General features: G+C 41.4%; 1 protein-coding gene across 6 annotated transcripts in view; it reads left to right on the top strand.

The window, feature by feature from the left end:
- The first annotated feature begins 2025 nt into the window (after positions 1–2025).
- The window catches only part of BAZ2B (bromodomain adjacent to zinc finger domain 2B), a 331616-nt gene continuing 310539 nt past the window's right edge, over positions 2026–23102 (top strand). For 2 of the 6 annotated variants that reach the window (XM_075933463.2, XM_075933457.2), the window contains exon 1: positions 2602–2982. The gene's annotated coding sequence lies outside the window, so the exon portion shown is untranslated. Of the gene's footprint in view, positions 2400–2487; positions 2558–2601; positions 2983–23102 lie in introns of those variants that run through there. The other 4 variants (XM_075933462.2, XM_075933459.2, XM_075933456.2 and 1 more) reach the window with 4 other exon arrangements.

Below are 23102 nucleotides of genomic sequence, written 5' to 3'. Positions count from 1 at the left end.
TGAATATATCTGTATAGCAGATTGTATAGGTCTGTATATTGAATTAACTATATCCATTGTTTATGTCCATATATTTTAAAATGCGTTGTGCTAGAAAATGTATGAGCTTTTGATGCTTAACATTCTGAGCAAAATATTTATTTGATTATATCTATACTTATATTCTTATCCCACATTTTCTTCAAGAACATTATTAGTAAATTTTGAGGTTAGAGAAGTACTGACCCAATCAAAAATGTACAGAGCTTGGCCTCTGAGTTAATTAAATATGGGTTAATAACATATTATAAGGAAATCATTGTCCTTATTACAGTTATTAGGTAGTTAGTCAAATTATAGCTTCAAAGGAATGCAGAGCATGGAGAACTCAGGATTAAATTATGCATTTGAACCTTAGGCCAGCTTTTACTGTTGAGACAGTTTGCTGCTAAGAGAAATTGTGTGTCATTGAAATTAAATGCTTTTCTGGGGATGGAAGGTTCCAGTTTTTAATGAAATTACTGTGTGTGGTGTAGTGAAATGATTAAAATCTGTATTCCGGGAATGTGGCAGTGAAAAAAAATCAATAAATGCTAGCAAAGCTTTGCTGTTGGATGTGAATCTGGGGAATGAAATAAACTAGTACAAAAATAATAATTAAAAACATATCAGCACATTAATTTATTTAACATCAGTCTCGAGAGATCATCTTCACTAATTTTTAGCATACATTTTACTGTGTAATGAGGAGCTTTCTTTTCACATATTCCTGTTAGACAGGCAGTATTTTTGCCCTTCCCCCAGTGTTCCTGCATTGCAATCACTGTGCTTGCACTTATTATGTTACAAATGACCGAGGTAAGGCTGACATTCTCATTGCATGCAAAAAGACCTAGTCTGCCAAGCTTTTTTTTTCCTAATGAAGCAGCTTTGTGAAATCTCCCCATGTGTTAATACTAATGAAGATCCTCCAGTACAATTAAAATCACAGGCAGTGGCTCAAGGGGAAACACAAAACAATGGCATCTTTCTAAATATTATTTTACATTGAGATCAGTTTTGTTTAGCTATAGTTTTTAAAATAACATTTTAAATTCTATACTATGCTAAATAAGGGGAGCACGTTAAATATTGCATTTTTAGAATTAAAGAAAATGTTTGGTAAGAGACATAATGTAAAGACATACTTTACATTTCTTGATGTTCTCGTGTTTTAATATATCTTTAAATATTTCTTTTTATCGTTCATAGGCAGCTGTGCTTTTAGTTTTTAATGTACTTTAACCCTGGCCTACCTTGACTTTTTGCCAAAAAAGAAGAGAGAAACCACGTGTATAATTTAAAGGGTTAGAGGAAGGAGGGGCTAGTTTTTGCTCTTCTTTTACAAAATAACCTATTAATTAAATTGTTTCAGCCAACCAGAGTCTTCATTATTCAAAATAAAATGCTCGTATTTTACAGACACGCTGAAAACTATTTCCATAGTAATAGCTCAGCTATTACTAACACACACATGTAAAATCACCTTACAGTTTTTGGTCATGTTTTTCTGTTTTATTTAGATTTGTTTGGATTTCACTTTGTTCCTGTCACACCATAAGATTTGTTGTACTTTATAACCAGCACGACTGGCTGATGTACTAAGCTGATTTAAAAAAAATCTGATTTTGTGAGCTTGTAAAGGTTTTCTTATGGCAGCACACTGTCATCTGCTCCCCTTAAAATCTTTCTTATAAATATAAATTAGATGCATTTTAATCTTTAACTGAACATAACTCATAATTTAAGAACTATTTTAGACATCTATGGAAGACTAACACATTTCCATCCCAATCTGTTAATTAATTATTAAATAATCACAACATTTTGATTTCTTTTTTTTTTATCCTTTTCTGAGACCTAAACTTTTCAGTAACTTTTCCTAGTCCGGAGAATAGTGGACTGTATGTGTGTGTAAGAGAGAAAGTGACTGTGCACTTAGGGAACAGAAATGCAACTCTTTTCCTTGCTCCTTTTCGCTGCTGATAGGTCATTTATTACTGGGGCTGAAATGAGATAAACAATTCTCTCTCTTTTCCCCCTTGTTAACAGCAACTTTCATTGTTGGAGAGAGAAGAGCCTTGTTGGTTGACGTCACTTTTGGTTCATGAAGGCTTCGCCTGGAAGTGAAGCTGAATAAACCTTGAGCAGAGAATCTGCTTCAATCTGCTGCAGCTGTAAGGAACTAGCCAGCGAGACAGCGAAACAGATACACACAGAGAGAGCTACACTCGTCCAAATTTCCCCAGTTTTCCCACTTCTCCTCAGTGTTTCTTTACGCTCTTCTTGAGGGTAAGGGGTTGGACAGGGAAACATCCCCGACATCCCACTCCTAACCTTCAGCCACCTGAGAAAGGGGAGATCTTTCCCAAACTAGAAAGGTGAGTTAAAACCTCTCTGCCTGCTCTCCAGATGGGAGGGAGGGCTTTTCTGTTAAGGTGGAAATGTGAAATGTTTGCCACATTTCAGGACAAGGGGGAGATCGTGCGGGGATGGGCAAAGCTGCCGGAGTTGAGGTATCGGTGTTCTGCTGCCGCTGGTTCGTATCATCCCTTTGTTGTGGTGGGTTGGTTCTGCCTTTGGGTTGTGTGTCCCCTCGGGAAGGGGCTGACCTTGGCCACTCGGTGGGGGGTGGCGGAGAGAGGCTTCTACTGGGCGAGTCCTGGCCGGGGGGTGGGGGGACAGCCCGGGTCCCGAGCGAGTTTCAACTTTATTCATGGGTTCAAGCGTGTGTCGCTTGGCCGGGCTGCCCCGCGTCTGCCCGGCTCCGCCGACGCCTGGGCTGGGAGCCCCTCTTTGTGTCTCCGCGCTTTCCCCACTCCCGGCTCGGCGCTCTGCGGCCGCCGCCGCCGTGGGCATGTCAGCCAGCTGCAGCCACAGGGGTAATTCCTTCCCTCTGCCTCCCCTGCCGGTGCTCAGCGGGGTACGCAGCGAGGGGGCCCCCGGGAGCTGAGTGCGCACAAGGTAAGAGGAACCCGCCCGACTCAATACAGCCGAGTCTCTGGCTCCCGCTGAGCTCGCAGCGGCAAACTCCCCCTCTGCCGCTTGGCCTCCCCCTCCCCCGGGCTCTTTTATATCCTTTTATTTCAAAATGTGCCATTGTAGAGTTGCTCCAAACTCCGCTTTGGGTGTTGAAAGGGCGGCGGGCGAGCGGAGTAGGCTTGGGAGAGACCAGGGAGTCTGCCTGTGCTTAGGGCTTTGCTGCTTTCTTCTCTCTCCCTTTATCTTTTGTGTGTGTTGCTTCCTTATAAAGAGAGAGAAGCAGCTGCAGCCCTTGGCCGAGTTGTTGAAATTTATCCCTTTGTGTATATTACAATATCCTCCATTTTTCTGCCCTCTAAACAACAAGGCTTTCGCCATCTTGGGCAAATTTTTATTCCCAAGCCTGTCTCTCTCTCTCTCTCTTAAGGGTGGGTGGGTAGGTGGAAATCCTGAAAGTCCTGCTGGATAAGGCTCAAAGTTTAGGAAATGTTACAGGGACAGACAGTGACGTCATGTAAAGTTTAAGGGGAAATTTTCCAAGTGTGTGTGTGTTCTCCCATGGGATTTCTGATTTAAGGTGTTGTAAGCTGCATTTAGTGATGTATAGTTTATCTTACTAGACTGCATATAGTTCTTAAAACTATGCATTCTTCTGGTATTTTTGTAACAGGTGGAGAAATATCTATTTGGTTTACTCATTTTTGTGTTCTGGCCTTGTACGATTTCAAATATAAATATATATTTCACTCTTTATTTAAAAAAATCCAAATTGACATATGGAGTAATAGTTCGTTTGTCTGTCAGCATTATTTGTATTTACAGCAAATAGTTATTTTATGTGAATTTACATGAGGCAGCTTGGTCCAGAATCTTCTGAGGGAATACAAAACTGAAGGTGAAATGGATTAGGGAAATTCAGGGTTGTTGTTGGTTTTTTTTTTTTTATTAATTATAGATTACTCTTAGTTTAAAACATTTTGATATACATATAGTACTATTAAAACACATCTTTTGGAAAGTACCTTCAGATAGGATATGTATTTTGGATTGTGTTCCAAGATGCTGTATCCTGCAGAATATTATTTGTGTGCAAAATAAAAACAAAAAACCAACCTCCACAGATCTGGATCAGTTTACCTCTGATGATAAACTCCTATATTAGCGATGGTGAAAAGGAAAATAGTAGAATATAGTGTTTGTTTAATCTACTTGTAACTGATAGTCTTTTCATCTAATAAAAGTTCTTGTGATTACATGGCAAAACTTAATGAAATATCAAGTACTTCATAAATAATATATACTGTAAATAGAATTTTAATTTTCCATTGTGTTTCCTACATTGATTTTATTTTCTGAATAATTATATTCATGCTAACAAGAAAGCGAAACTGTCTATTTAATTTGCATTCCCTTTGTCTTCAGGATTGGGGAAAACATTGGTTATGATTCACTTAGAAACTAATGGGGAACAGGTTTTATAGTACATTAGGAGATTTCTTTTTTCCCCTCACATACTCAAAATGAATGATATATTTAACAACAAGTCTTTATGGTTGTGTAGGAAGTATGTTCTTATGCTAACAAAAGTCAGTTATTTACCTTACTATATTTTAAAAATGCTTTAGAAAGCCTCGATGTATTGAATGTCTGCCAGTTATGTGACTGGTAGGTAGACAAAAATGTTTAAATAGTTAAAAGCACATAGAACAGATGGTTCTAAATTATATATGCAACAAAGGCCTAGAAGATTTGGCAGATTATAAATGGTGAGCAGCAGAGGATAAAACATTTTAAGAAAATGGTAGTTAAGTATATTTGATATGTCTCACACCTATTGTAAATTGCACATTTTTGTCACAATGCTGCATAATCAATAAGTCAGATAGCATAAGGAAAATTGTAGTTGAAACAATTTTCTGTATTGGATATATAGAGAAGTTGGGACTCTGAAGTTTTGAAGAGGGACATCTTTGGTGTTAAATTCCTTGAAGTCTGATTTGGCAAGCAAAACGCTTTTAAAAAAAATTTACTAATTCTTTAAAACTATAGCGCATAAAATCAGGCATTGATTTATATGTGCCTATATTTCCATGCTATTTAAATAATTGTGTTAGAAGAAAAACCCTGTTTCGGAGGAGCAGCTAATAGTTTTTTCCTGTTATTGACTTACTGCTTTTTGAGAGAAATAAGTAAATAAGCTTTCTGTGAGTACCATGTATTGACATAATAAACTATAGAATTGTCATACTAAATTCTTATACTATGAATTTATTTAAATCTAGTATATTGAGTTATTTACACTTCACTATGTCAGGAAAAAATAAGGTTAATTTGAAAACTCATCTTAAATGTAAAATTAGTTTGGGACACTCTTTTATGATAAACTTTATTAAATGTGTTGTGTAACTTTTGGGAAAATAGGTAGTTTTGGCTGTTTCTTAACAGAAACAAGAACCATATTTTTGTATTACACAGGGAGCAAACGCTGGAGTATTGTAAATATATTAAGTCTTAATATTAACCTTATGTTTAAGATGCTAGATGACTGATTTTTTTTTACAAGAAAATTATTTAAAATGAAAATAAGAAAGTAATAAAAGTCTCTAGAATTTTTACTTCCTCTTGCCTTTTTTCTTGTTTGTTTCTTTGTTTGCATGTTTGTTATTGAATTGCATTGTAAAGGAGCAGATGTTTTGCCAAACATCCTGATGTGTTGCTTTTTCTTATGGGAGTGCATAACTGTTCCTTCTGATGCATCGACTTGACAGCTGGTTGATTTCATGGAGCTGCTAAGAAGCCATTAGTGGTGTCATTGAATTGAAACAGAACAGTCCCTCCCAGCTTGAACTGCAATTGTTAATGTCTTTGTTGCTACTTTTGTGTTCCTACACAAGATGTGGAATATCACAGTTGTAAGAAAGTTCATGCTTTCTGTCTAATCCATTTGAATTAGTGAAAGGCTGTGTTTGTTGCTTTTAGGTTCATAATATTTTTATGATGGCATATATGGGGGTAGGAGATCCAAATTGTTTTGCCAAGTCTAGATTAACTAGAAATTAAACTTACTACAAAGAAACTATGATAGTCCCATGCCAGTATTGAGGTTGTCACCAAGATTTATTCTTAGTATACTAGATTCCTTGGAGGGTTTTTAATTTGCCTTTTAGTACATTTATATTTAAAAATCTTCAAAACCAGGTTTTATTTCTTCCCCCTTTTAAGTTATAAATCCTGTGCCATATCCTTCAATTGATTTGCATAGCAATCTCAGCTTTAAAAAGTAATACTGCAGTATGATCCTTAAGTATTTTCCCCTTAAAAATTTAAGATGTTTTTATAACTGATACATGATGGACTAAATGTGTTTGCCTAATTCAGGTGAGCTGGCCATGGAAGTCAATGAAATGACTTGCCCAAGGCCATCAGGGTTTTTTCTGAAATTTAAGATAAGCCCCTCCAATTTCCTTGTCTTCTACTATTGTTTTAGTCAGTTACACTAAATAGTTTGTGTCCTTTTTAAAATGCTACTAGAGAGCAGTAAAGAGAAACTGACAAATTATAATGCAAATTGACCCAACAGTGTATTTTAGAATTATTATGTATAATGTGTGGTTAAATACTGACAAGAGAATGTAACAGGTAAATTGTAAGGGGGAAAATGCAGAATGTTAAACATAAGTACAAAGGACAGTTAAAATTGCTCCCCACATCCGTGCCAAAAAAGCCAAGTGGGTAAGAAACATTAAGATGAGCAGCAGTGATGTTTCTGTTTTTGTCAAATTTCAGTTGCATCAGTATTTTTTGCTTACATGTGTTATATTCTATTGTTAATGCTGTTGTAGCTGCACTTATAATGGAAGTGCTGATTTAGAGTCATTACCAAAAGCAAGTCCATACTAAGGGCTTTGGAATTCTTTCATGTTTACTTTTTAGGGATGAGTAATGGAAACAAATATTGTATTAGTAAGATCAACTTAGAAAAGAAATACATTTTCTAATTTTGCCCATGTATTCAGAAACAACAACAGAGTCACCAAGTTCTGCATAAGAAAAATAATCTTAAAGTACATCAGACATTTGTAGTTCCACTTCTTTTTCATACAGGATTCATGAAGATGGTTAACTATTAGTTTCCCTATTTTACAAATAGGTACATAGAAGTGAAATGACTTACCCAGGGCAGCACAGCAAGTGAATGGAAGTGTTGGGAACAGAACCAAGATCACCTGACTGAAGCTGAGGCAGTGCTAGTCCCATTTGAGGGCCCTAAACAGGAAATTTTTTGCCCCTACTATACCCCACCCCAAAGCATACTAAAAAAGCAAATAAAGGGCCTCTTTCAGTTGTTTGGAGCCTAAGCAATTGTTAGTCTGCTTGTGCCTAGCACTGGTATTGCTCTGAATCAGTACCAAAACAACCAGTTTTGTAACTTCAGAAGTGAAAACGTTTGCTCCTGATCCTGCAGAGATTTTTTTACTCACATGTGTAAAGTTAAGCATGTGCATAAGTCTTTGTAGGTTTAGGCTCAGTTTAAATTCAACCTCCAGAATATCAAATATGAGTAATATTTTCACTAATCATAGTTTTAATACATTTTTAATATAAAATAATTTGACTTAAGAAACAACACAAGGCTTTTTTTGTTTTGTTTAGGGTTATATACTGCTCTTGATCTATCCAAAGGAATTCCTTATAATATGAAAACAATTCTTTAAGATAGTAAGTTGTGTACAGCAGTTTTTTTCTAAAACTTTACTGTAAAGAAAACAAACAGTTTTTGCTGCTAATTTACAAGCAAAATTTTAAATTGTGAAGTTTTTTATATTAAGTAACAAGACTGACAGTTTAAATGAACACTGTCAGTGTAAAAACCCCACATGGTTTTCTTTAAAGTTGCTGCAAGTAATAGAAATTTGAGGTAAAAACCTTTTTTTTAAGTTGGTTGGTTTACTTGTGCATTTAATAGCACTTTTGTTTATTTTGTGTGTTTTTTCAAACAGTGATAGGAAAAAAAAGTAAACCTTTTAAAAAGAAATAAATACAAATTGTTTTTTCTAAATTGGCCTGGGAATACCCAGGAAGATGCAGTTTTTGAAACTACTTCTAATACTTAATTGGTCCCTTCCTCCAATTCTACTTTTGAAGTTGATAGTGTCCCTCCAATTTTCATAGAAAAGGAGAATCTATTTTCTTGATGTGTAACGCATACTATCACCTGTTTCTTTGCATATCTCAGGTGTTATGATTTCCCTATTATTTTGTAGGTGGACGGGACTACATGGCTTTATTTGCATTTGATGTTGGTAAGGAGTTGAATGAATTAGAGTCCTAGGTAAATATGTTTCTAACCTCTGTGATGGGTACATGTAGAACATTAAAACTTAAACTAGTAAAAAAGTGATAGCACCATCAGAATGCTTGGGCTCAATCTTGCACATACTATCCCGTATAGTAGTGGTTACCACTGTGAATAGTCTCAGTGAAGCCAATGAGATTGCTTTTAGTGTAGCTAAGTAATATGCCTGTTAGCATTTGCAGGATCATATTAAAAACACACCAAGAATATGTATTTCGCCTAAATGGAATTAAAATAATTTTTCTAAAATGAAGTGGTGGTAAAAAAATAATGTAGTCACCTCTCCATCAGACTGACACAACTGTTCTGCTTTCCCCCCCACATCCCCTGGAAATAGATAGATATATATTTAGAATTTATTTATGTCCATACTGTCATCTGATTTGTTGCAAATCAAAATAAAACATTTTTAAAATTTGGAAAAATTGAACCTTTTTGTAAAATGTTTCTTTATTAAAATTAAATAAGGAGTTATACTTTTTATTTGATTTGTTTTGGAGTTTTTTGAATTTTATCTTAATGTTTTGGAGAAAAAATGTAAACTGGTTCAGTTGGTTTTCAGCTTTTGAATTGATGGGAATGTAATTTAAAAAAAAAAAAGCATTAAAAATAATTCCTGCCTTGATTTAAAGCACTTTGTTAAACACATATGCAGTGAAAGTAGTGACCTTATTTAGTGACTTTGTTGCTATGAATTTTAAGTTTTTGCAGTAGATAAATGTACTTTGCTAAAGGTAATATTTGCACTTTATATTTAAGAGACTAAAATAACTACAGTGTGAATTTAAGTGAACATACAAAGTATTAAAAATGCCTCACTTTTTTTTTCTCTATGTAAAAGAGAAATCCAACTTGAAGATAATTGCATTGGTCCATTGGATTTGTAAAGACATAATTGTGTGTTTTTTACCCTGTTTTCTGTTCTTACACTTTTCCACAAGCATGCACTCATTAATCAAAGATGCTGCACTCCTGCTGAGGGCAGAGAGGTTCATCAAATTGGCAGCTGGTTTGGTGTAAAGAACGGTGTACTGAAGCTCTTAACGCGCTGGGACATAAATAAATCTAAGGTCTTTGTATGCAAACCCTGGAGGTTAATACTGTATAATTCAATGTCCTGTCTTTGTTTTTATGATTGATGTTTTTAAATGTTTGAAGCTTGATGCAAGTCTTCTAGGTCATGGTTGACAATCTGATTGGCTGAAGCAAAAAAGCATTAGGTTGGCAGAGGGACTTTGAGTGTGAAGCAGAGATTTTGATTTTTTTACTGGGAGATCATTGTCATATTGCCTGAGCTGTTATAGGAATGTTCCAGTGATTGACATCCCCTGCTGTGATAATGGACCAAGTGCATGAAATGCCAATAGTTTGGTCCTATTTGTCTTGAAGCTTACTGCTATTTGTATCCTTAACAGAGCTCACATGTAGAACAAGCAAAAACTACTGGGATTTCTCTGTAGAAATAGTGCTGGGATTTGGCTTTAACATGAATTGGTTGCATATTCATAATTTAAGAACAGCTGGTTACAGCAAGCACATAGTCATTTGCAAGCTATTATAAACTATTCCACTCACACATGGAGCTTGTGCTTGAGCTCCTTTCTTTTTATTGATCTACCTGCATTTAAAATCTGGTCACTGCTGCCAGAGAGGCCTTTCATTTTAGCTGCGCTTGCAACATAGAACAATTTCAATTTTAAATATTTAATTTTAACTAAATAAAATGATAAAATATGGGGGTTTAAGCAACAAACTGCAAGGATCCACAGTGACATGAATCTTAAATGAAAAATCTTGAAAAGCAGCCTAAAAACCTTTTAGTCCTTTTAGTCCATGAAACCTTTTAGTCCTTTGATTGCTTGTTTTTTTATAAGAAATCTTTGCTAAATTTAGCCAACGTTAAGTTTTCAAAATCATAGTTATTAAAATGTATGATTTTCATGCTTTGCCCATGCGTGTCTTTGGAGAGGGGAACCCCCAAAATACATTACAGAAATAATTTTGTTAGAATAATACTTACAACTTTGGATCTAGAGCACACGTGACAGGTATAATCACAAAATAAAATTTAAGAGGTTAGTCATTACAAAAAATATACCTATCCATTTTTTGAGCCATGAAAAGAGTAATGCAATGATATAGAACATAAGCTTTTTAATAGAGGTTGGACCTCCTGGGTCTGGCATCCTCAGGACCTGACCAGTCCCGAATGAGGAATTTTGCCAGACCCGGGGAGGTCAATTTCTGACCCTATGCTGATGGATACCGGGTTCTCCCAGGCTCTATCAGAAGACCCAGCTGGGCTCCCCTCCGAGTTCCGGGCCCCCTCCTGGCTTTGCTACCGGCCTAACCACCTGTCCAGCTCCCCTTCTGGCCCCTGGCTGGACTCTGCCTCTAGACTCCTGGCCACTAGGTGCCCAGCTGCAATCCCCACCTGGGTGCTACTGCCAGCCTATCCGCTGTGTAACTGGCCAGGCACCGCTGCTGGTTCAGCCCCAACCACTGGGTGCGTGCTCCCAGATGCTGCTGCTGGTCCATCCGTGGCCACTGGGCTCGTAGCAATTCTCCAGGCTGCTGGCCACACAGCCCACTCCTGGTTGCCAGACTCCCAAAAACCATGTTTCTCTGGTCCAGCAACAGCCAAGTGCTTGTCAGACAGCAGATGTTGCTGATCCAGAAAGTCCTGGACCAGAGACGTTCAACCTGTAATAGCTAGCAGTGACAAATGTGGGGTGTGTTACTAAGTTCAGTTTTAGAAATGTAGAAATTTACAAATTACTGTTTATAAATAGTAGTGATAGGTAACAACCAGCATGGATTTGCAAAGCACAAATCATGTGAGACCAATTGTCAGCCGACGGTCAGGGCAGTGTGTGTGTGTATGCTTCCGAGAAAAGGTTTAACATCCGTGTCTTTACTGCTAGGACCGGGGTCCCGTCGCAGAGGGTGGCCAGCAGGCCAACAGACGCCCCGTTATATAGGAAGAGCTTATTACACCTTAGATTTTAACTGCTAGAACACAAAGTTCCTTCGCAGCGGGCAGCCTGGGAAAGGCTGGAAAGGTGCCCCAACGGATCTTGTCACCTGGGAGTGACACAGATCCAAACGCCCAAGCTCTCCCTATGTCTGTCCCTTTATGACCGGCTGAAGTTCTTTTAAATTGTGCTTGGTTCTGTTACAGCAACTGAAGGAGTCAGGTTAAAACTTAAACAGTTACAGGTTTATTAAAAGACTTATAAAAGCATATGGTTACAATGGCTATTGCTCTATTTCTTAAATGCTAACAAATACAGATTTTAAAAATGGTTACAAAGAAAATAAAGATAGAAAATAGAAATAATGGTACCAAGTGACAGCTTAATCTTTAAAGAACTCTAACACTATGTATATATATACTTAAACAAAGGACCACATCCAGGTACAATTTTTACCCCTTTCTGTGCCTCTCGACTCCAGCGTGTCAGGCCAGGGCCGGTCTCTCAATTCCTAGGAAAGACGAATACGAGGTGGGCGTCCCCTTGGAACCTCGGGAGATCAAACACCTAACCCGACCAGCAGATAGATGGTAGATTGACACTCAGAGAAAATGCGCTGCTGGACCTATCTTTATACCCCTGGGGGCCTGTATTCTCTTTCTTATCTAAGATGCCGAATTGTACTGGTCCGTTTTGTGGCGCCAGTTCTTACAAGCAAGTTTCAAGTTAATTTACACTTGCAAGAGAGAGAACTAAATTGTGAGCACTAGACATTTTTTTACTGGGCGAGAGATTCCTCCCCCCCGCGGATAGATGTGTGTTCATATCAATATAGGTTTGAGTCAAGGGCACTCCTTGGCAGCCTCTTGGTCAGCAATTGGCATATCTCTGTTTACAGCCATTCACGGTCACACAGCCTGGGCCTTCTGCTCTGTGTGCCCTGTATGCTCCAGGCAAGCAAAAATGGATGTTACAAGGGGGTTCCTGTCTGGCTACACCAATCTCATAGCTTTCGCTGATAGAATAAGAAGTCTTGTGGATAAGGGAGAAGTGGTGGATGTGGTATATCTAGACGTTAGTAAGGTATTTGATACAGTCTCACATGACTTTCTTATCAATAAACTAGGCAGATACAACTTAGATGTGGCTACTAGAAGGTGGGTGCATAACTGGCTGGATAACAGTTCTCAGAGTAGTTATTAGTGGTTCACAGTCTTGCTGGAAGGGCAAAATAAGTGGGGTTTTGCAGGGGTCTGTTTTGGGACCAGTTCTGTTCAATATCTTCAACAATTTAGATGATGGCATTGAGAGTACGCTTATTAAATTTGCAGATAATACCAATCTGGGAGGGGTTGCAATAGCTTTGCCGGATAGGGTCATAATTCAAAATGATCTGGACAAATTAGAGAAATGATCTGAGGTAAATAGGATGCAGTTTAATAAAGACAAATGCAAAGTACTCCACTTAGCAAGGAATAGTCAGTTTCACACCTGCAGAATGGAAAGTGACTGTCTAAGAAAGAGTAGGGCAGAAAGAGATCTAGGGGTCATAGTGGACCACAAGCTCAATAAGAGTCAGCAGTGAGACACTGTTGGGGAAAAAAAGGAAACCTGATTCTGGGATGCATTAAGAGGAGTGTTGTGAGCAAGACTCGAGAAGTTGTCATTCTGCTCTTCTCTGTACTGATTAGGCTTCATTTGGAGTATTGTGTCCAGCTCTGGTCACCACGTTTTACGAAAGATGTGGAGAAATTGGAGAGGGTCCAGAGAAGAGCAGCAACAAATTATTGAAGGTCTAGAATAGGAGTGGGAAAAGGCGTTCCGCGGGCCAGATTCGGCCTGCCATGCGGGGGGGATCCGGGCTGCGGAGGCCCTGCTGCTCCTTCGCCTGTAGGCCAATTAGGGGGTGGGGGAGCATGCAAAGCCTTTTCTGCTCTGCCCCTGCCCTGCAAAGCCTCCTCCCGCCCTGCCAGGAGCACAGGGCGGAGGCTTCGTGGAGAAGGCCTGGGAGTGGGGGAGCATGCGAAGCCTCCTCCCACCCTGCCAGGAGCATGTGACTCTTCGAAGCGCTGTGCGCTGCTCGGCGGGGGAGGGGGGGGAGAGGGGAAATAGTGGGGAGGCCCTAATTGGCGTAGGGGCAGGGGAGCAAGGGAAGTCTATTCCCATGCCGGAGGCATGGGCACTTTGGGGGAACGTGGGGTGGGGGCTAAGGCACTCCCTCACCCCCAGACCAAACATTGTCTGGAGGTGAGGAACCCGGAAATATCTTGGCCCCGCCCCTTCTGCTCGAGGCCCCGCTCCTTCCTGTGTGGCCCAGGGCTACTTAAAAAATTTCTGAAGTGGCCCCTAGCAAAAAATTATTGCCCACCCCTGGTCTAGAAAATATAACCTATGAGGGAATACTGAAAGAACTGGGCTTGTTTAGTTTGGAAAGGAGAAGACTGAAAGGGGACATGATAGTGGTTTTCAAATATCTAAAAGTGAGTCACAAGGAGGAGCGGGGGAAATTATTCTCCTTGGCCTCTGATGATAGGACAAGAAGCAATGGGCTTAAACTGCACCAAGGCAGGTTTAGGTTGGACATTAGGAAAAACTTCTTAACTGTCAGGGTAGTTAAACCTTGGAATAAATTGCCTAAGAAGGTTGTGGAATCTCTATCACTGGAATATTTAAGAGCAAGTTAGAGAGACATCAATCAGGGGTAATCTAGATGGTGTTTAGTCCTGCCATGAGGGCAGATGACTGGGCTTGATGATCTCTCGAGGTCCCTTCCAGTTCTAGTATTCTATGGTTCTGTGATTCTATTTTTCTCATGCACAGGAATAGAATGGCTCCTATGATTGGATTTTATAGCTTTTTGGCAACTTTTTTCTTATCTTGCCTTAAAGTAGAGGTTGGCAGTCTATGGCTTGAGGCGTATATGGCTCACTAGCCAAATATGGCTCTTAGCCCAAGCTCAGGCCCCTTTCCTCCGCCCCCTGCAACGGGGAGCCTGTTGGCTGGCGATCCATCCTTGCGCCCCTCACAAGATTGGAGCCAGATCTGGCTACCAGGTGAGAGAGAGGCAGTGGAGAGAGTCCCGAACCTTGCTATGCGTTCGGGGAAGAAGCCGGAGCCACAAACAGCTCTGTGCATATGCTCCCTTTCCCTCTCCCCCAGCTGGAGGAATAAAGCAGGGAACAAATGCGCTGCCTGGAGGCTTTTCTTGCTGTTCCATTGGCCAGAATCCAGCCAGTGGAGCAGTGGGAAACCATGCCTGGGACAGAGAACCTGAGAGCAGCACAGGGTGCAAAAGCAGACCCAGACACTATTTTGTTGGCGAAGGACCTGCTGCTTCCATGGCCATGTTTCCTCTGCTCCATGTACTGCTCTGCCTTGTGCCACCCACATGTGCCATACACTCGCACCCCCCTCTTGACCGCTCAAGTCTGTCATTGGCCTGAGGACCACCTTCTTGGTGCAGGTGGGCTGGATCCTGGGTATCTTGGAGAGCTATGAGAAGTACAGTTGAGCAGGCCAGTTCCCATCTGCTCCCAAATCCACCGACCAGATTCCTTGCGTTCCTGGTGGGGCGCAGCCTCCAATCCACACTCCACCCTTTGGCTGCTAACTTACGTGACCCTTGTGGAGCGTGGGGAGTGACTTGGATCTGTTACTATAAACCCTGTTATGAACACTGGCAAATAAATAAATAAATAGATAAATGCTGCTCAGTCCCTCCACCCCCGTCCTCCTCCTGTGCCCAGACCCTGCACCCCCCAGCTTGCTCCTGTCCCCTACCCCTGGCCAGACACCTACCACCAGCCCACTCTTGCTCCCTCCCCATGACCAGACACATTGGCTCCAGCCTGCTCCTGTACTGTACCTCCCATCCAGATCTTTCACCCCCCCCATCAATATACCACTCACTGGTTGCTCTGTCCTCCACACTGGACCCCTCCTTTTTGGCCCCATCCCAGAGCCTTGGGGGGGAGGGGAGGGATCCACAAAATTCACTAATCCTGGAACCCCAGAAAAGTTAATCTGGCCTGAGGCTTTGAATCTCAGTCCTCCCTGCCCCTTCCTCCTCCCATGGGGCTGGAGCACCAGGGGAGTGAGATGTCTTAGTTTAGGGCCACATCAGTGAGGGTTGTGGTTTTTTGGAGGCATTTGGGGTTTTTTTGCTTCTTCCTTGTGTGATTCCCCAACTGATTTTTCTGTGGGTCAGTGCCCCCCAACTCCAAAAAGGTTCTCCACCCCTGCCATAAATCAAGACAATGTTGAAACCTTTTGCGTTGGGCATAATATTTTACTTGATTTTAAATGAAACTGGGCCAGCAAGCCCCCAATTGGGGCCCATCCCCCATCTGGCCTCAGCATCATAACACTCCCGCACCCCCCAGCACCCTAGCCTTGAGTCTATCATATACCCAAATCCCCTGTTCTGAGCCCCTCATACATCCCAACCCAGACTCCTGCACCCCCCCCCCACATACCCTGCCATAAAACGAACAGGAGATAGTCTTAATGCATGCATGAAGCTGGGTTTGACCAGGTATGATGTTAACTTCAAAGAAATGTGTGAAAAGATGCAGCAGCAGAAATCATATTAAATAAAGTCTGTGAGTACAGTGTTTCATTTATGCTATTATTAATCATTATGTCAGTTATCAATAATAGTAAGTTGTATATTTTCAGTCATGCAAATGGGAATTCTTATACAGCTCTCTGTTGATCACTTGTTCTGAATTTTGATGTAGTTTGGCTCTTTGGTTTGAAAAGGTTAAAGGCTAGTGGCTGGAACTCCTAGAGAAATAATTTTTTTTGAGGGAAATAAAGGACCCAGTTTTTTGTGTGTCAGAAATATAGCCATGTTAGTTTGTAGTTTCAAAAACACCAAGTAGTCCTGTAGCACCTTAGGGCACGTCTGTCCTAGGAAATTATTTCAAAATAACTTAACCTGAAATAACTGTTTCAAAATGGCGTGTCCACACTACACGCTTCAAAATCAGTCTGAGGCATGCTGCCTTATTGTGGATGCACTACCTTGACTTGGAGCCCCAGAAGGTAATGGGGAGTAATTACTTTGACTTTGAGGAGTAGTTATTTTGAAATAACAGCAGTATAGCATCCACATTACAGCTCTTTCAAAATAACTCCTGCTTTTCACGAGGAATAATGCTTATTTCATAATAAACTTAAAAAACAAAAACTGGTCTGGAGAAGTTGATGGATTTCAATTCCATAGAATACTAGGACTGGAAGTGACCTCCATAGGTCATCGAGTCCAGTCCCCTGCCCTCATGGCAGGACCAAATACTGTCTAGGCCATCCCTGATAGACATTTATCTAACCTACTCTTGAATATCTCTAGAGATGGAGATTCCACAACCTCCCTGGGCAATTTATTCCTGTGTCTGACTACCCTGACAGTTAGGAACTTTTTCCTAATGTCCAACCTAAACCTCCCTTGCTGCAGTTTAAACCCATTGGCTACGTCTACACTGGCCCCTTTTCCGGAAGGGGCATGTAAATTTCACTAGTCGTCGTAGGGAAATCCGCGGGGGATTTAAATATCCCCCGCGGCATTTAAATAAAAATGTCCGCCGCTTTTTTCCGGCTTTTAAAAAAGCCGGAAAAGAGCGTCTAGACTGGCCCCGATCCTCCGGAAAAAGTGCCCTTTTCCGGAGGCTCTTATTCTTACTTTGAAGTAAGAATAAGAGCCTCCGGAAAAGGGCACTTTTTCCGGAGGATCGGGGCCAGTCTAGACGCTCTTTTCCGGCTTTTTTAAAAGCCGGAAAAAAGCGGCGGACATTTTTATTTAAATGCCGCGGGGGATATTTAAATCCCCCGCGGATTTCCCTACGACGACTAGTGAAATTTACATGCCCCTTCCGGAAAAGGGGCCAGTGTAGACGTAGCCATTGCCTCTTGTTCTATCCCCAGAGGCCAAGATGAACAAGTTTTCTCCCTCCTCCTTATGACACCCTTTTAGATATCTGAAAACTGCTATCATGTCCCCCCTCAATCTTCTCTTTCCTAAACTAAACAAACCCAATTTCTTCAGTCTTCCCTCATAGGTCATGTTCTCTAGACCTTTAATCATTCTCATTGCTCTTCTCTGGACCCTCTCCAATTTCTCCACCTTCTTTCTTGAAATGCGGTGCCCAGAACTGAACACAATACTCCAACTGAGGCCTAACCAGCACAGAGTAGAGCGGAAGAATGACTTCTCGTGTCTTGCTCACAACACACCTGTTAATGCATCCCGGAATCATGTTTGCTTTCTTTACAACAGCATCACACTGCTGACTCATATTCAGCTTGTGGTCCACTTTAACCCCTAGATACCTTTCTGCCGTACTCCTTCCCAGACAGTCACTTCCCATTCTGTATGTATGAAACGGATTGTTCCTTCCTAAGTGGAGTACTTTGCATTTGTCTTTATTAAACTTCATCCTATTTACCTCAGACCATTTCTCCAATTTGTCCAGATCATTTTGAATTATGACCCTATCCTCCAGATTAGTTGCAACCCCTCCCAGCTTGGTATCATCTGCAAACTTAAAGTGTACTTTCTATACCAATATCTAAATCGTTGATGAAGATATTGAACAGAGCCGGTCCCAAAACAGACCCCTGCGGAACCCCACTTGTTATGCCTTTCCAGCAGGATTGTGAACCATTAATAACTACTCTGAGTATGGTTATCCAGCCAGTTATGCACCCACCTTATAATAGCCCCATCTAAGTTGTATTTGCCTAGTTTATTGATAAGAATATCATGCGAGACCATATCAAACACCTTACTAAAGTCTAAGTATGCCACATCCACCGCTTCTCCCTTATCCACAAGACTCGTTATCCTATTAAAGAAAGCTATCAAATTGGTTTGACATGATTTGTTCTTTACAAATCCATGCTGGCTGTTCCCTATCACCTTGCCACTTTCCAAGTGTTTACAGATGATTTCCTTAATTACTTGCTCCATTATCTTCCCTGGCACAGAAGTTAAACTAACTGGTCTGTAGTTTCCTGGGTTGTTCTTATTTCCCTTTTTATAGATGGGCACTATATTTGCCCTTTTCCGGTCCTCTGGAATCTCTCCTGTCTCCCATGATTTTCCAAAGATGATAGCTAGAGGCTCAGATACCTCCTCTAGCTCCTTGAGTATTCTAGGATGCATTTCATCTGGCCATGGTGACTTGCAGGCATCTAACTTTTCTAGGTGATTTTTAACTTGTTCTTTTTTTGTTTTACCTTCTAAAACTACCCCCCTTCCCACTAGCATTCACGGCTGAATGAAGTGCTTTGCATGTTCAGAAGCTTCAGGGGGTAGCTGAGTTGGTCTGTACAGGATAAACTTGAGAAATAAAAACTGGTCAGGTAAAGTTGATGGATTTCCACTCCATATGGCTTTGTTTTTTAAGTTTATTCTGTACAGACTAACTCGGCTACCCCCTGAAGCTTCTGTTTCAAAATAGTTATTTCAAAATAACCAGCCCGTTATTTCGAAATAATGGGCTTGGTAGTGTGTACACTAAGCTTGTTTATTTTAAAATAACTCCCCTAGTGTAGACCAGGACTTAGAGACTAACAAATATATCAGATCATGAGCTTTCACGGGTAAACCCCCCTTCATCAGATGAGTTCAATTTTTTGAGGTATTGAGTATTCTCAGCTCCTATTGAAATAAAAGGGACAAGAGTGCTCAGTATCTCACAGGTTTAGGTCCATTATGATACTAGTTAAAAGCTCATGATCTGATGTGGCAGATAGATGAGATTACTGAAAAGATGTCACACAAATTCTTGCCCAATGCGTGGAGACTGTGAAAACTGGCATGTCTTGCACATGAAGATAGTTAATGTGTTAATTAGTTTCAGCACTTTGTAAAAGGTTAAGCCTATAAGAAGTGCTAAGTAGTATTTTTCCTACTGGGTTTCTGATCACTTCTTATACTACCTCTAAGCAGCCAGTGGTTTATTTTGAGGTGACGAAGGCACAACTAGGGGACATGGTGAGAGGAAGTAGCAGTTGGTTGCAAGAGTGTTTGGCTCAGAAGGTTAAGGATGCAAGAAGGAAAAATGCTGCATGGTAACATAATTTGTAGATTAATTTTCTACAGTATCTACAATGTTAAGATAAATCATTCTAGCATAGTCCCTAGTGTCTTAATGTAGAAAATGGTTTTATTTTCTAAATTGTCTTGGTGGATGTTAGAAACAATATGGAGTCATCTTTTCACCTTCAAGGAAACTACCCTAACTGGGACTGGAAGGAAGGAAATGGGTGTTTCCTTCTCCTCTATTTATCTTTAGTTAAATTGGAATAGAATATTCAGATATCACCATTGTTGATGCTTCATCAGACAGTGAGTGAACCTTATTATCTTTTTAAGACTGATCGTACTGAAGAGCTACTGGGTGGCTGAAGAATTTGTTGAAACAGGAGTGTATCAGGAATAAAGCAGGGTCAGGCACACTTTAAATTTTGGTATTTTTTTAAGTCATGATGAACAGCATTAGTTTCATTCCTTTTGGCCAGTGTAAGGATTAAGGATTTTGTTGATAGCATGCAAAGGGATTAAAAAATATGACTACTATATAATTTGGTAGTGCCAATGACTACTTTGCTGTTTCTTTCCAAGAATGTGTAATTGCTGGTGGAGAAACTACCCCTCCCTACAACCATACCTGGAGTGTGTCAGAGGATTGTAAAATGAAGGGATGGGCAGTAGATAATTGATATGTGAACGAGAGGCGCAATGATCAATAAAACCTCCAGTTCAAATATTAGAAGGAGTCAAGAACTGTTGTGCTTGACTAGATCCTTACGTATATTTGCCAAAAGCTATTAAAGAAAAGATTCTCCTACACTAAGTAAGTACAATTGTGTGCTGCTTCATTGAAAATAGAATATTGGTGAATTGTACTTATGAAAAGAAGAACAGTACAAAAAGGGAATGCCTTCCTAAACCAAAGTATACTATTGTACTTTGATATATGTAATGTAGACATTGAGATTCTATGTTTTTCTTCTGTTTTTTGGCATGGTCTTCAGTGGTTTTTGTAGTAGTCAGATAGCATTTCTCCCGTGCCCTCGTTTTCCCAACCTTAACAGGGGGAAAAAAAAAAAGGCAGGACGTGAAGGGGAAAGTGAAGAAGATGCATCAGACAGTTGTATTTGCTAATTTTGAAATGTATGCAACTCTCATAATTTTGACATGCCCCGGTCTTTAGTTTTGGAATATTAGCTTTCATGTATTACTTCAGAAAGGTGAACATGTATTCTAAAGTAGATTAAACATAGGAGTGGGATGGAAGAATTATGTGAGCTTTTTGTTATAGCTAATGTTTAGCAGCATCTAAAATGTACTTTCAGAAACACAAGTTTTTAGCCTGCCTGCGAAAGAAAGCATTGCATCAATGTCTTCCTGTGACTTGATATTCTTGTAGCATTTTGGAATGCTTTTTTTTCCTTTTCCTTTCCTTTTCTTTGTACTTTTCATAAATGATTTTCGTAAACCTAGCACTGAAGTTGTAGTACTACAGGTTGAAACTCTCTTGTCCAGCGCTTTCAGGATCTGACTAGGGATGCTAAATTTTGAGTAATTGACTAATCCAATAGTTGATGCATTTTGCATCGACTATTCAATTAGTTGATAGGGTGCCTCTGCCTTTGAACAACCCCAGGGCTGTTGCTACACTTCAAAGGTGAAAGGGCCTTGTGGAGTCCCCAGCTGGCTCCAAAATCCACGCGGTGCTGCTGCTTTGATATACCCCCTTCTCCCCTTCCCCATCCCCCTCTGCCTCTTTCTGAGGCTACATCTACACTGCCTCTTTTGCTGGCACAGAGTATGCAAATGAAGAGCACATTAGAAACATCTTGTGCTTAATTTGCATAATCTCTGCCCGAGACTTTTTGCGCAAGAGGTTTTTGTGCAAAAACAAGCAGGGTAAATGGGTCTGTTTTGCATAAACCCCCCTTTTTGCTCAAGATCCTTAAGCCTCAAAAAAGGAGGTATAAGGATCTTGCGCACAATGGGTTTTTTTGCGCAAAATGGACCATTCTACACTACTTGTTTTTGTGCAAGAAGCCTTGAGAAGAGATTATGCAAATAAAGCACAAGAAGTTGCTAATGAGTGTTTCATTTGCATACTCTCTACCGACAAAAGAGGCAGTGTGGACATTGCCCGATAGAGGCAGCAAGCCGGGGGGAGGGGCAGGGGGGAGAGGAGTGACTAGTTGTTCACATCCCTAGATCTTGCTGGTGCCAAAACAGAGAATTTTCCAAACCATTTTCCCCCCACCCCTGAGAAGCCCCACTACCTACCTCTAGTGTAGTGCTGGCTTCCCGTGGGGTGGATGGAAGTCCTGGGTAGAGTCTGCATCACTTCCGAGGGCTCTGGAAGTGGGCTGTCATGTGCTGGGGGAAAGGAGGGGCGTCTGCCCCGGAGGACAAGTACGGCAGCTTCCCTGGGAGGGGTGAGTTTCCCTGCACTGCGGGAGCGGGGAGCGGCCCCGGGGAGGCTCCCGCTGGCGTTTGTCTGTGCGTCGGGAGAGGCGGCTTGGCCTCAGGGCAGGCTCCCACGGGGATTTGGCCTTGCCGCGGTGTGTGTGCGCGTGTGTGTGGCAGCACCGCGGGATGGGGGTTTGGCCTTGGGGCAGGCGCTTGCGGAGATTTGGTTGTGCTGTGGGAGGCATGCACCGGCTTCCCTCGGGGAGGTTGGGGGGGGATCATGGGAGGAGGCGATAGCAGGGGACTCTCTGCCCCCACTTCCCACTGTCCCCTCCCTCCTCTCCCCAGCTCCCTGTTCCCTCTCCCCAGTCCCCTGTCCCTCCTGGCACCCTGTCCCCTCTCCCATCTCCAGCCGCAGAAACCTGTCCCCACTGGCACCCTGTCCAAACAGGTTCCCTGCTCTTCTCAGAAATAAAGACAATCAGAAATTTTTTGTGTTTGACATAGTATTTTATTTGAAAATGAAGCCTGGCCAACAAACCCCCAACTGGGGCCAAGCCCCCATCTGGCCACAGCATCAGGACACTCCTGCACTCCCCTTTCTCCTAGACCCTAGATCTCAGCCTGTCATACATTAGAACCCCCTGCCCTGAGCCCCTCACATATCCTAACCCAAATTCCTGAACCCTCACATCCAGAAGTCTGTGGCTTACTTAGTACCCTAATCCTACATCTGACCCCAACACTGCCCGGCCTGCAACTCCTTCCCCAAGCCAGCGTTCCCTTATCAACTTCCTCCTGCATCCAGATTTCCTCCCAGAGCTTGCACCTCTCACCCCTTCCTGCACCCAAATCCCCCATTCCCACCCTGGAGCCTAAACATCCTGTCTCAACCCAGGGAGGGTACGTCTAGATTGCAGGAGTTTTTCAGGATTCCGGAGATACCCTAGGAAAAACTCTTCTGCATCAAGGGATGCATTTAAGTGGAAGAGCAAACATGATCTTTCGGTCACTCCTATATTCCTCTTTCCACAAGGAATAATGGGGCTTCCAAAAGAAGGGTTTTTTTCTGACATTTGGTCAAGTCTAGACAGGCCAAATGTTGGAAAAACTTCTTCCTGCAGAAGAATTGGGGGGGGGGGAGCGGAAGCAGCAGCGTAAGGGTTGGGGATAGCAAGTGATGGGGAGGAGACGAACAGAGAGGGCGGGACTTTAAGGAAGGGGCGGGGCTTCAAGGAAGGGGCGGGGTGGTAGATCTTGGCTTGTTCTGTCATTTCAAAAGTGATCTTGGGTATAAAAAGGTTGGAGACCACTGCCATTGGAGATCAAA

Source organism: Pelodiscus sinensis, chromosome 7 (assembly GCF_052426305.1).
Source record: "Pelodiscus sinensis isolate ZL-2025 chromosome 7, ASM5242630v1, whole genome shotgun sequence".
NCBI classification, from domain to species: domain Eukaryota; kingdom Metazoa; phylum Chordata; order Testudines; family Trionychidae; genus Pelodiscus; species Pelodiscus sinensis.
The sequence above is the reverse complement of the archived record's forward strand: the minus strand, read 5'-3'. Positions and strand labels throughout refer to the sequence as shown.